Here is a 15,397-nt window from a genome sequence, read left to right on the forward strand (position 1 = left end):
TCACGTCGATTGCAGAGCGGACTTCCAGGTCTTTCCAATAGGGTTGGTCCCAAAATATGGATTTATTCTTCCACATGGGTGTGTGTCCCGCATCGTCATTCGGAACAGATAGTCTGCCAGGACCCTTTCCAAAGATTACTTGTAAATCATTAACCATATCAAGTATGTGATCACCAGTACGGTGGGCGGGCTTCTTCCGGTGATCTGCCTCACCTTTGAAATGCTTTCCTTTCTTTCAACATTGATGGTTGGTCGGAAGAAATCGACGATGCCCCATGTACACATTCTTCCTGCATTTGTCCAAATATATATTGTCGGTGTCATCTAAAAAATGTGTGCATGTGTTGTATCCCTTGTTTGTTTGTCCTGAAAGGTTACTGAGAGCAGGCCAATCGTTGATGGTTACAAACAGCAACGCATGTAAGTCAAATTGCTCTTGTTCGTTCTCATCCCACACACGTACACCATTTCCATTCCATAGTTGTAAAAGTTCATCAATTAATGGCCTTAGGTACACATCAATGTCATTGTCGGGTTTCCTATGGCCTTGGATGAAAACTGGCATCAAAATGAAGTTCTGCTTCATGCACAACCACTAGTAGAAAAAGGGCCTTTTGTCCCAGTTCGTAAGGGCCTTCTATCTCGGTTTCGGAACCGGGACTAAAAGGTCGTTACTAACGCCCTTGACCTTTAGTCCCGGTTCTTACACGAACAGGGACGGATGGGCCTACACGTGGCCAGTGCGGCGAGCCCAGGCAGGGGGGCCTTTAGTCCCGGTTGGTGACACCAACCGGGACCAAAAGGCATCCATGCGTCAGCATTTCAGGTGTTGGGGTTTTTATTTTTTTTAAAGGGGAGGGGGTAGGGGGTTTTGGGGGGTTAATTTAGGTGTTTCATATATTGTGTTAGCTAGCTAATGAATAGAGAGAAGTGTCCTCTCTTATCTCCGTGCTTGGTCGAAGCTACACACTATACGTATAGAGAGGACTAGACACGCTGGCTAGTAAGCAAATGAAGGAAACAGAAGATCGTCATGAACATATGCATATAGAGAGAAGTGATATCGACCACCTCTTCTTCTTTGAGAAATTGGGCGAACAACAAGTTCTCGTATATCTATCCGACGCTACTGGCTACATATATACAATATAATTATCTCTTACAATATAATCTCCTAATTAAAATTCAACTAATTAGGGTTCACATGGTATTATCCGTCTTTAGCGATCACGTGGTCAAGAAAGAATGCTGCCAATTCCTCTTCAATTCCTCGCATACGATCTGCTGGTAGGAGTTAATTCTGCATCCGATATATCTAATTTGAAGAAGGGGGTCAATACAGATATATGAATAAATGAAACTGAACACAAATAATGGTAATAAAATAAAATTGTGAATATTATTATTTACGCACGTCATATTGTTTGTCAAAGTAGCCCCGCTCATAGGTCGTGTGGCGGATGGACTCGCAAATGTAGTATCCATAGTAATCATTCCCTGTTTCCTGCAAGAAATAGAGGTCAATCAAACTGATAGTTAGCAAGCATGCAAAATGGTATTGATGAAACTAGCGCTTGAATCACTAGGAGATGTGTGGAACATGCTACTATAGTACTTACTTTCGGGTGTCTAAATTGCAGCTTCTTCGGTAGTCCCGGAGTTTTTGAGGTGAATTTTTTCCAAACCCTACCAGACAAAGAAAACAATTACTTGATATCAGGAAATGAACAAAGTTACTGATATGGTGCGATAATGATCGATTTAACTTACTTCTGTAGAATTTCAGTCATGCCCGCATACTCGTTGGGATCTTTTCGTCTCGAGTCTAAGACGGTTACTAGTCCCTGCTCAAGCTTAATCTCTAGGAGAATATAGTGGAAGTTGAGCACGCATGCATAACTCATCAATTACATTACTATAACCTTGACTAATAAGGGAAACCGAATATGCACAAGACACTAACACTCACTGGAATTCATAAGGGAAGAGTATTATAGCTTTGTTTTGATTCAATACATACGATTGTAGCAGGTTGTCCTCGGTATCTTTGGCCTGAAATTTAATCATAAATGCATCTATGTGATTTGTGTTAATGAACCCAATACCACCGATTTGTCTTTTCTTCAATTCGACGATCTTCAATCTGCATATAATATAGTGAGAATAATTAAAAATACATGCAATGAAAGAGCTGACCTATATATAGAGACTTAATGACAGAAGTAGTACTACTTACAGGCAGTAGCAAGTGATCATTAATTTATCGAGGGCCTTCAGATTGAAAAACGGGAAGAACTCCTCAAATGGAACCATCAATAGTTCAAGTCCAACGAGGTCATGCTCGTTTCTAACTCTCAGCGTCAAAATATTACTCCCCCTAGACTCTTTACAGGTTTTCATGTACCAATCATGGAATCTTTGCATCATCGTTGTTAGAGATCTTTCATCTTTGACGAGAGGCTTCTCGTACACGTATTTGTGTTCGTCCACCTCCAATAAATCAAAATGTGCATCGTCGGGCAGGTAATCTGCAGGATTGGTACCGGGCAACAAGATCCCCGGATGATTAGCGACGATATCACTAGACACCTTGAGCGGGGGGGACGATTGGTTCGCTTGTTCGCCGAGTTGGGCAACATTTTTCCGAGCTCGTCGTTCTGCTAACCTTTGATCACTCACTGTACTTCCCGACCGCTCTGCTTCGATAAATGACTTTGTAATAATGCGCTCATAGTTGCCTTTCGTCAGAGACTTTGGTGGTTTCTTCAGGGCAGATAGAGTACGCTTCGCTTTTACCGGATCTATCTTCTCCTCCAGAGGTCGATGATTCTTTGCTTTCACCCCTTCAATGAAGTTTTTCACTTCGGCTTGCACGATCTTCGCGTTTTCCTCCTGGCTCCTCTCGTATGGTAACTTCTCAGGAGTCTTCAGAGAAGGACCGTATTTGTATTGCCTGCCTCTGGCTGTACTGCTAGACGCCGGAGCAGACGGAGCGGTTGTGGTTGTCTTTCCTTTCTTACGAGGCGGAGTAGAAGGACGACGCGTCGGAGCAGCCGGAGCGGCGGCGGTTCTCTTCCGCCCTTGTTGACGAGGCAAAGAAGGAGGAGGTTGGCTGCTCGGGCGTGCCGACGCAGGCGAAGAAGGAGGCAGAGTGCTGCCATGCGCCGGAGAAGGAGACTGAGTGCCCTGATCACTCGCCGGAGGAGGAGGCGGAGGAGGAGGAGACTGAGTGCCCTGATCACTCGCCAGAGGAGGAGGAGGCGGGGTGCCCTGACTCGCCGGAGGAGGAGGAGGAGGAGGCGTCCAGTTCGGAAGGTTGATGAGCTCCTTACGTCATAGGCATGTAGTCTTCACAGAAGAACCCGACCGAATCTCCCCTTCACCCGTAGGGTGGTCAAGCTCAAGGTCCTCAAATCCATCTGTTATTTGACCTACCATCACCCTAGCATATCCTTCTGGAATCGACCGGTCGTGGTAGGTTGTGCCAGGTTCAGTAGGTAAAAGAACTCCAACAGCGGCCTTGACTTTGAATGCCATCCATCGCGCCATAAGGTGGCAATGTTGAGACTCTGTGATAGCATCCACAGGGTAGCTAGCAGGAGCCGTGAAGACAGGGTCCAGCTGCTGAGTCTGCTCGGTGGAAGCCATGCTGCTTCTCCGCTGAGATAGCGGGGTAGCTTCAAGGGAAGCTTCGGTAGGTCGATTGCTGCGATCTGCTTCTTGTTCCTATAGCCCTTGTACCCTTTCGTGCAGCGCGTGCAGTTGGCTATGCTCCACTTTCTTCCTCCTCTCCTGGCATTTGCAACCCCCTACGTATGGAAACCTAACCTTCCACGGAACGGAGCCTGGCGTGCCTCGTCCTTCTCTCTATCTGGAACGAACGTCCCTTGCAGCGCTTTCTTGTTATACTCCTTAAGCCTCATGACGGGTATTTGCAGTTGCTCTTCCGTCCAAACACACTTCCCTTAAACAGGGTCCAAGGTTCCGCCAACCCCGAAGAACCAAGTCCGGGAACGGTCTGGCCAGTTCAATGTCTCTGGTTCGACCCCTTTAGCAATCAGGTCATTCTCAGCCTTGTCCCACAAAGGTTGGGCTTTGAGGGAGCAACCTGACCCCGTGCGATGGTGATGATTCTTCTTCACGGCATTTTCCTTCTTTGTCGTTGACATCTTCTTACTCTTTTCCGATGTCTTGTGGGCCACAAATGCGGGCCAGTGATCTCTGATCTTCTCAAACCGGCCGGTGAATTCTGGTGTAATTTCTTTGTCGACAAATGTTTTCAGCTCATTCTTCCACCTCCTGAATAGTTCTGCCATCTTCTTAAGAGCATGAGACTTGATCAATTACTCTATAACTGGCTTCTCCGGATCCTCCTCTAGCGGTAGGGTAAAATTTGCCTTAAGTGTTGTCCAAAGATCTTCTTTCTGCATATCGAAGACATAAGACACCTCAGGGTCTTCCTTCTTAGGCTTTAACCATTGCTGGATATTGATCAGGATCTTGTCCCTAACAAGAACCCCGCACTGATTAGCAAATTCTTCCTTTGTCCGGTACGGTTCAATCGGCTTGCCATTGCGCGCGATTGTTGTGATCTCAAACCTTTCATCCGAGCGCAACTTTTTCTTCGGGCCTCGTCTCTTTACCGAAGTTGTGCTCGATCCAGAGGGCTAGAAAAAGAAGAAAGACGAGAGTTAATTAATATGTGTACATACGAAACAATGAATGCATCAATTAGCTAGTCAGCACAGGCTTAACTGATATATATACCTGGTCGGACTCGGTTTGGTCACCGAGCCATCATAATCATAGCCTTCTTCTTGTATCAACATTAATGGGTTACCGGAGCCATCATAAGCATAGCCTTCTTCTTCACCCTGTCCTTCCAGACCATCGATGTCGTTGAGATACGACAAGACGACATCACTTCCTTTTGCGATTATTCCCCCAAAATCTCTTCTGTTGATTTGTCTCGGGTGTGCTCCATAGTTTCTGCAAATATTTAAAACATGGCAATTATTATTCAAACATGACCGATGGATATATTAGTGGAAAACGTAGAACTAGCTAGCTAATCACAATAAGGAATCATATTAGTGGCCTCGATGCTGCTTCTCTAGGGTTTGGGGTGGCCTCGGCAACGCTTCAAGGGTTTGGGGTGGCCTCGACAACGCTCCAAGGGTTTGGGGTGGCCTCGACGACAATGCTCTTTTAACTTGGTAAATTTGGGTGGCCTCGAGAGAGTTTGTCCGGTAGGGGCACGCCGGGAGGGGGTAGGAGACCAACATTGTTTTTCATAGGGTTTGGGTGTCCTCGAGAGTTTTGGTCGAGCGAGAGGGCCCGCGAGGGTGCTCCCGTGGTATAAGTTATCACGGTCGAGAGGGGGTATATATATCGACCACCCCTCATGTCGAAGTTATCCGGGAGGGGGTTATATCGACAACGACAACATACATACATAGGACACTAATGTTATCGGGGAGGCGGTTGATACGTCTCCAACATATCTATAATTTTTTATGGTTTCATGCTATTATCTTGTCAAACTTTGGATGTTTGCCATGCCTTTTATATATTTTTGGGACTAACTTATTAACTCAGTGCCAAGTGCCTGTTCCTGTTTTTTCCATGTTTTTGACCCCTTTAAGAGGAGATTTTGAAAGGGAGTCCAAACGGAATAAAATCCCCGAAAAGAATTTTTCCGTGACGAAAGAAGATCAGGAGACTTGAGAGCAGAGGCACGGGGGCCCCAGGGGCCCCACAAGCCCTCACCCCGCGGCCAGGGGAGAGGCCACGGCCCACAGGCTTGTGGGCCCCCTCGACCTCCTTTTCCCTAGGGTTTGCGCCTATATATCCCCAAAAATTCCACAAAAAATCAGGACATCATCGAAAGTACTTTTCCGCCGCCGCAAGCTTATGTCTCCGCAAGATCCCATCTAGGGCACGTTTTGGTGCCCTGCCGGAGGGGGGATTCGGACACGGAGGGCTTCTTCATCAACACCATGACCTCTCCGATGATGCGTGAGTAGTTCACCATAGACCTCCGGGTCCATAGCTAGTAACTAGATGGCTTTTTCTCTCTCTTGGATCTTCAATACAAAGTTATCCATGATCTTCATGGAGATCTATCCGATGTAATCTTCTTTTGCGATGTGTTTGTCGAGATTCGATGAATCTTATTTGAGTTTCTTCTGATCTCTCTTGTGCATGATTTCATATCCTTGTAATTCTCTTCGAGTTGTGGGTTTTGTCTGGCCAGCTAGATCTATGATTCTTGCAATGGGAGAAGTGCTTGGTTTTGGGTTCATACCATGCGGTGACCTCACCCAGTGAAAGAAGGGGTAGTGAGGCATGTATCGTGTTGTTGCCATCAAGGGTAAAAAGACGGGGTTTTCATCATTGCTTTGAGATTATCCCTCTACATCATGTCATCTTGCTTAAGGTGTTACTCTGTTCGTCATGAACTTAATACACCAGATGCATGCTGGATAGTGGTCGATGTGTGGAGTAATAGTAGTAGATGTAGAAAGTATCGGTCTAGTTGTCTCGGACGTGATGCCTATATGTATGATCATTGCCTTAGATATCGTCATAACTTTGCGCGGTTCTATCAATTGCTCGACAGTAATTTGTTCACCCACCGTAATACTTGCTATTTTGAGAGAAGCCTCTAGTGAAAACTATGGCCCCCAGGGTCTACTCCACACCATATTTTCAGCCTTACACCTTTTACTTCGTTGCACTTTCCGCCTTCAGATCTCAGTTTGCAAACAATCTTGAAGGGATTGACAACCCCTTTGCAGCGTTGGTTGCAAGATCTTTTGTGTTTGTGCAGGTACTCTGGACTTGACAAGATTCTCCTACTGGATTGATACCTTGGTTCTCAAACTGAGGGAAATACTTACTGCTCCTGTGCTGCATCACCCTTTCCTCTTCAAGGGAAAAAACAACGCAAGCAAGTCTCCATCAACGTGTCAATTTCTAGCGCTGTTGTTTGAGAAGTAGCAGAAGGATTTCTGGCGCTGTTGCCGGGGAGGATCAAGTCAAGAACTCATCCAAGTAGGTGTCGCAAACTCATCTCTTGCATTTACTTTGTTTGCCAGATGCCTCTCGTTTTCCTCTCCCCCACTTCATCAATTTGCCCTTTTCGTTTGCCTTTTCGTTTTCCTTTTCGTTCGCCCTTTTTCTCGCTTGCTCTTTGTTCGCTTGTGTGCTCGCTTGCTTGCCAAAGTCACCATGAATGAAAACACCAAACTTTGTGACTTCTCGAATACAAATAATAATGAATTTGTTAGTACTCTGATTGCTCCTGCCACTCGTGCGGAGTCATACGAAATCAATGCCGCTTTGCTGAATCTTGTTATGAAAGAGCAATTCTCTGGCCTTCCTAGTGAAGATGCCGCATCCCATCTCAATATCTTCATTGAGCTTTGCGATATGCAAAAGAAGAGAGATGTGGATAATGACGTGATTAAATTGAAGCTTTTTCCTTTCTCGTTGCGAGATCGCGCAAAAACTTGGTTTTCTTCTTTGCCCAAAAATAGTATCGATTCTTGGGATAAGTGCAAAGATGCTTATATATCCAAGTATTTTCCGCCGGCTAAGATTATCTCTCTCCGTAATGATATCATGAATTTCAAGCAACTTGATCATGAACATGTTGCACAATCTTGGGAGAGAATGAAATTAATGATTAGAAATTGTCCCGCTCATGGCTTGAGTCTTTGGATGATTATACAAATCTTTTACGTTGGCTTCAATTTCGCTTCTAGAAATATCTTGGACTCCGCCTCTGGTGGAACGTTCATGGAAATCACGTTAGGGGATGCCACAAAGCTCCTAGACAATATCATGACGAACTACTCTCAGTGGCACACTGAAAGGTCACCTACTAGTAAGAAGGTACACGCTATAGAAGAAATTAACTCGTTGAGTGATAACATGGATGAGTTAATGAATTTGGTTGCTAGTATAAGTGCTCCTTTAGATCCTATTGATATGCCCTTGTATTCTTTGATTGAGAGTAGCAACGCTAGCTTGGACATTAATTTTGTTGCTAGGAATAACTTTGGCAACAACAATGCTTTTAGAGGAAACTATGTTCCTAGGTCTTTTCCTAGTAACTCCTCTAATAACTTTGGCAACTCCTACAACAATACTCATGGAAATTACAATAGATTACCCTCTGATTTAGAGAGTAATATCAAAGAGTTTATCAACTCACAAAAAAAATTCAATGCGTCCATAGAGGAAAAAATACTCAAAATTGACGATTTGGCTAAGAGTGTTGATAGAATGTCTAGTGATCTTGATGCTATGAAATTTATATGTGCTCCTTCCAAGATCAACATGGATGAAACTTTGAAAGCTATGCGTGTTTCGATGATTGAGAGCCAAGAAAGAACCGCCCAAATTCGTGCTAGACATGAATGGCTTAAAAAGGCGTATTCTCATGATGAGAATCACGAAGATCTAAAAGTGCTTGGTGTGACTCCCATAGAATCTTTGTTTTCTTGTGTCAAACCTAATGATTATGGGGCTGGATATGAATCCACTTTGGTTGAAAAGTGCCCCAATGATTCGGAGTCCATCTATCTTGATGCTAAAAGCATTAAAAGTGGAGTAGAAGATGTTAAAACTTCGAGTAGTAATGAAATTACTACCGTGGATTACAAGGAAGTCAATTATGATAGTTGCTCCTTGAGTGAATGCATTTCTTTGATGCAATCCATGTTAAACTCTCCACACGCTTATAGCCAAAACAAGGCCTTTACCGATCATATCGTCGAAGCTATGATAAAATATCTTTAAGAGAAACTTGAATTAGAAGTCTCTATCCCTAGAAAGCTTCATGATGAGTGGGAACCTACCATCAAAATCAAAATCAAAAACTATGAATGCAATGCCTTGTGTGATTTGGGTGCTAGTGTTTTTGCGATTCCAAAGTCTTTATGTGATGTTTTGGGTTTTAATGAGATTAAAGAGTGTTCTCTTAATTTGCATCTTGCTGATTCTACTGTCAAGAAACCCTTGGGAAGGATCAATGATGTTCTTATTATTGCAAATAGGAACTATGTACCCGTGGATTTCATTGTGCTTGACATTGATTGCAATCCTACATGCCCTATTATTCTTGGTAGACCTTTCCTAAGGACTATCGGTGCTATCATGGATATGAAGGAAGGGAATATTAGTTTTCAATTTCCTTTAAAGAAGGGCATGGAACACTTTCCTAGAAAGAAAATAAGATTGCCTTATGAATTCATGATGAGGGCCACTTATGGTTTGAGCACCAAAGATGATGATACGTGATTCTATCGCTTTTATGCCTAGCTAAGGGCGTTAAACAATAGCGCTTGTTGGGAGGCAACACAATGAATTTACATTTTTATTTCTGTTTTGTTGCATCCACACCATCACAATTCTGTTGTGATTGTGTTTTTGTGTTTCTTTTTGTGTTTGAGCCAAGCAAAACCTTTATGACTAGTCTTCGTAATGGTTGTTTGATCCTACTGGAAAAAGACAGAAACTTTTCGCTCACAAGATGATTTTTCATTTTTATTCAGAAAGATCTTTTGAGTTGATTCTTTTTTCTGCTGGTTGATATGCCTTTTTCCCAGGCCTTAGTAATTGTTTAGATTTTTGAGGTACCAGAAGTATACGATGTATACAGATTGCTACAGACTGGTCTGTTTTTGACAGATTCTGTTTTTGTTGAGTTGGTTGCTTGTTTTGATGAAACTATGGTTAGTATCGGGGGGTACTAGCCATGGAAAAGTGAGAATACAGGATCCCAACACCAATATATATATAATTCAAGTTTGCTACAGTACCAAAAGAAATGGTAGATTGTTTTCTTGTGCTAATGTTATCACGAGTTTCTATTTAAGTTTTGTGTTGGGAAGTTTTCAAGTTTTGGGTGATGTTCTCATGGACAAAGAGATAAGGAGTGGAAAGAGCTCAAGCTTGGGGATGCCTAGGGAATCCCAAGCCAATTCAAGGACACCAAAAAGCCTAAGCTTGGGGATGACCCAGGAAGGGATCCCCTCTTTCGTTTTCAATCCATCGGTAACATTACTTGGAGCTATATTTTTATTCACCACATGATATGTGTTTTGCTTGGAGCGTCTGATATCTTAGGAGTCTTTTATTTTTTTGTGACACAATCATCCTTGCTGCACACCTTTCTGAGACAGAGAGACATGCACTCATCGTGATTTTTGCTAGAATGCTCATAGTGCTTCACGTATATCTTTTGAGCTAGATACTTTTCTCTATGTGCTTCACTTATATCTTTTAGAGCACGGCAGTGCGTGACTTGGTAGTTGGCTTATGCTATGAAAGTAGTCCCAAAGGTGATAGGTACCCAAAGAGGATACAAAAACCTCCATCTTCATGTGCATTGAGTAGAAAGAGAAGTCTTGATTCCTCTCAATTTGTTTTGACACGTGGATTCGGTAATATTAAGAGTTATGTTAGTAAGGTGTTGTGAATCTAGAAATACTTGTGTTGAAGTTAGTGATTCCCATAGCATGCACGTATGGTGAACCACTATGTTAGGAAGTCGGAGCATAATTGATCTATTGATTGTCATCCTTTGCGTTGAGGTCGGGATCGCGCGATGGTTAACACCTACCAACCCTTCCCCTAGGAGTATGCGTTTAGCACTTTGTTTCGATTACTAATAAAAACTTTCCAAACAAGTATGCGTGATCTTCATGACTAATGTGAGTCCATGGTATAGATGCACTTTCACCCTCCACCAGTGCTAGCCTCTCTAGTGCCGCGCAATTCTCGCCGGTGCACAAACCCACCATATGCCTTCCTCAAAACAGCCATCATACCTACCTACTATGGCATTTTCATAGCCATTCTGAGATATATTGCCATGCAACTCCCACCGTTCCGTCTCATGACTTGTGCCGTCACTCTCATATTACCATTGCATGATCGTAAGATAGCTAGCGAGATGTTTCAACGTCATACGCCATGCTAGATCGTTGCACATCCCGATACACTGCCGGAGGCATTTCTTATAGAGTCATCATCATTTTGAGCTGTGAGTAAATAAAAGTGTGATGATCATCATTATTAGAGCATTGTCCCATATGAGGAAGTAAAAAAAGAGGCCAAAGAGCCCAAAAATAAAAAAATAAAAAGGAGAAAATAAAAAAGAGGCCTAAGAGACCAAATAAATAATTAATTAAGAGAGAGAGAAAAAAAGAGAGAAGGGACAATGCTACTATCTTTTTCCACACTTGTGCTTCATAATAGCACCATGTTCTTCATGATTGAGAGCTTCTTGCTTTGTCACTACCATATGCTAGTGGGAATCTTCATTATATAACTTGACTTGTATATTCCAATGATGGGCTTCCTCAAAATTGCCCTAGGTCTTCGTGAGCAAGCAAGTTGGATGCACACCCACTAGTTTTCCTTTTGAGCGTTCACATACTTATAGCTCTAGTGCATCTCTTGTATGGCAATCCCTACTCATTCACATTGATATCTATTAATGGGCATCTCCATAGACTTTTGATATGCCGAGTCAATGTGACCATCTCCTCCTTTTTGTATCACAACCACCACCACACTCTATTCCACCTATAGTGCTATATCCATGGCTCACGCTCATGTATTGCGTGATAGTTATAAAAAGTTTGAGAAAATAAGAGTCTGAAAACAATTACTTGGCCAATACCGGGTTTGTGCATGATTTACATTAGTTGTGTGAGGATGATGGAGCATAGCCAGACTATATGATTTTGTAGGGTTAACTTTCCTTGGCCTTGTTATTTTGAAAGTTCATGATTACTTTGCTAGTTTGCTTGAAGTATTATTGTTTTCATGTCAATAGCAAACTATTTTTTTGAATCTTACGGATCTGAACATTCATGTCACGTGAAAGAAGTGGCAAAGGACAACTATGCTAGGTAGCATTCCACATCAAAAATTCATTCTTTATCACTTCCCTACTCGAGAATGAGCAGGAGTTAACTTGGGGATGCTTGATACGTCTCCAACGTATCTATCATTTTTGATGGTTTCATGCTATTATCTTGTCAAACTTTGGATGTTTTGCATGCCTTTTATATATTTTTTGGGACTAACTTATTAACTCAGTGCCAAGTGCCAGTTCCTGTTTTTTCCATGTTTTTGACCCCTTTCAAAGGAGATTTTGAAACGGAGTCCAAACGGAATAAAATCCCTGAAAAGTATTTTTCCGTACAGAAGAAGATCAGGAGACTTGAGAGCGAAGGCAGGGGGGCCCAGGGGCCCCACGAGCCCTCACCCCGTGACCAGGGGGGAGGCCGCGGCCCACAGGCTTGTGGGCCCCCTGGACCTCCTTTTCCCTAGGGTTTGTGCCTATATATCCCCAAAAATTCGACAAAAAATCAGGAGATCATCGAAAGTACTTTTCCGCCGCCGCAAGCTTCTATCTCCGCAAGATCCCATCTGGGGCACGTTCTGGTGCCCTGCCAAAGGGGGGATTCGGACACGGAGGGCTTCTTCATCAACACCATGACCTCTCCGATGATGCGTGAGTAGTTCACCATAGACCTCCGGGTACATAGCTAGTAACTAGATTGCTTCTTCTCTCTCTTGGATCTTCAATACAAAGTTCTTCATGATCTTCATGGAGATCTATCCGATGTAATCTTATTTTGTGGTGTGTTTGTCGAGATCCGATGAATTGTGGATTTATGATCAGATTATCTATGAATCTTATTTGAGTTTCTTCTGATCTCTCTTATGCATGATTTCATATCCTTGTAATTCTCTTCGAGTTGTGGGTTTTGTCTGGCCAACTAGATCTATGATTCTTGCAATGGGAGAAGTGCTTGGTTTTGGGTTCATACCGTGCGCTGACCTCACCCAGTGGCATAAGGAGTAGCAAGGCACGTATCGTGTTGTTGCCATCAAGGGTAAAAAGATGGAGTTTTCATCATTGGTTTGAGTTTATCCCTCTACATCATGTCATCTTGCTTAAGGCGTTACTATGTTCGTCATGAACTCAATACACCAGATGCATGCTGGATAGCAGTTGATGTGTGGAGTAATAGTAGTAGATGCAGAAAGTATTGGTCTACTTGTCTCAGACGTGATGCCTATATGTATGATCATTAACTTAGATATCGTCATGACTTTGCGCGGTTCTATCAATTGCTCGACAGTAATTTGTTCACCCACCATAATACTTGCTATTTTGAGAGAAGCCTCTAGTGAAAACTATGGCCCCCAGGGTCTACTCCACACCATATTTTCAGCCTTACACTTTTTACTTCGTTGCACTTTCCGCCTTCATATCTCACTTTGCAAACAATCTTGAAGGGATTGACAACCCCTTTGCAGCGTTGGTTGCAAGATCTTTTGTGTTTGTGCAGGTACTCTGGACTTGACAAGATTCTCCTACTGGATTGATACCTTGGTTCTCAAACTGAGGGAAATACTTACTGCTCCTATGTTGCATCACCATTTCCTCTTCAAGGGAAAAACAAACACAGCCAAGTCTCCGTCAACGTGTCAATTTCTGGCGTTGTTGTTTGAGAAGTAGCAGGGGTATATCGACCCCCCCCCCTCGTGTTGAAGTTATCGGGAGGGGGTATATCGACAACGACATACCCAATAAAAATAAGAAGGCAAAATAAGAAAGCAAAAGAGGATAAGAAGAAAGGAATAGAAGAGAAGCGATCAAAGAAAAAAAAAGAAAAAAAAAGGAGAAGAAGAAAGGAATAGAGAAGAAGAAGAAAAAAATTACATTTTTTTCTTCTTCTTCTCTATTCCTTTCTTCTTCTCCTCTTGTTTTTCTTCTTTTTCCTCTTCTTATTTATTTCTCCTCTTCTTCCTCTCCTCTTCTTCTCCTTTCTTCCTCTTCTTATTTTCCTTTTTCGTCTCATTCTTTTTCTTCTTCTTCCTTATCTTCCTAGCTATATATAATACTTTTCTAAAAATGTAACTTTTGCATATATAAAACTTTTTCTTCTTCTTCCTTCTTCCTTCTTCCTTCTCTTCCTTCTTTTCCTAAATATATAAAACTTTTCTAAAAATGAAACTAACCTAAAATGTACTAAATCAGGGAACATATATAGATAAAACTAACCTAAAATGTACCCAAATGTACTAAAAATCTAACTTTTATATGCACAGAGAACATACATACATATATACATTTATATAAAAATGCAAAAAACAAATCATCATATATATGAACAAAAAATCTAAAAGAAGACATATAATCAGATATACACACATACATATACTCACACATATACACATAATCTGGAAAAAAAACATCATATAATCTAAAAAAACAAAGGAGAGGACAGGGTGGGCGGCGCCGGTCTGACCAAGGGGAGGTGCGGCGTGGTCGGGGCAGGGGCAGAGGCACGGCGCCGGCGTCGGTGTAGAGGGAGGCGACGGCGGCGTGGTCGGGGTAGGGCGACGGTGGCGTGGTCGGGGCAGGGGCGATGGCATCGATGGGGCAGAGGGCGGCGACGGCGTCGACGGGGCAGAGGGCGGCGACGGTGTCGACGCGGCGGGTCGGGGGTGTGGCAGAGGCACGGCTAGGGCGCACGGCGTGTTCGAGGGGCAGGGGCGACGACGGCTTGGTCGGGGGCGCGGCAGAGGCACAGCGAGCTCGGGCAGCCTCGCGGTATCATCGGAGGGATCGAAGAACTGACAAAAATTTCACAGGTGTTGGCTTATATAGCAAAGCCATTGGTACCGGTTGGCGCCACCAACCGGTACTAATGCCCCCTTTAGTCTCGGTCGGTGTCACCAACCGGGACTAAAGGTCTCTTTTCAGAAGCCCGAAGGGCGGGAAGCAGAGGCCTTTGGTCCCGGTTGGTGGCACCAACCGAGACTAAAGGGGGCATTGGTACCGGTTGGTGTCACCAACCGGGACCAAAGGTCTCTTTTCAGCAGCCTGAAGGGCGGGAAGCAGAGGCCTTTGGTCCCGGTTGGTGGTACCAACCGGTACCAATGCCCCCCTTTAATCCCGGTTGGTGCCACCAACCGGGACCAAAGGCCTTGCGCAGTGTGGTGCTATCTTTAGTCCCACCTCGCTAGCCGACAAGGGCTCGGAGTGGTTTATAAGCCCTGTCGAACCAACCACTTCGAGCTCCTCTCTACTGCAGGCTTACGGGCCTAAAATCATTCAGTGTGCTTGTGGGCCTATTGGGCCTACTGTGGGCCTATTGGGCCTAAGTATCAGGGTTTCATACGGAAACTCGTTTGTCACAAAGGGATTTCATTTTTTTGAACTTATTTGCATTCCATAGTTTTTGCGTGTTCAAAATGCATCATTCAAAGCCACATCATCAATTTACAACCCTTTCTGACTTCATTTGTTATTTTTCATGCATTTACTGATTATTCTGAGCTATAAGACCATGAAATT

At 43.5% G+C, this 15,397-nt stretch overlaps 1 pseudogene; it reads right to left on the bottom strand.

Annotated features, from left to right (window-relative positions):
- Nucleotides 1-2,079: 2,079 nt before the first annotated feature.
- Nucleotides 2,080-4,984, bottom strand: LOC123430143 (annotated as a pseudogene).
- Between the last annotated feature and the right edge of the window lie 10,413 nt (nucleotides 4,985-15,397).

Source organism: Hordeum vulgare, chromosome 2H, assembly GCF_904849725.1.
Source record: "Hordeum vulgare subsp. vulgare chromosome 2H, MorexV3_pseudomolecules_assembly, whole genome shotgun sequence".
NCBI lineage: Eukaryota > Viridiplantae > Streptophyta > Magnoliopsida > Poales > Poaceae > Hordeum > Hordeum vulgare.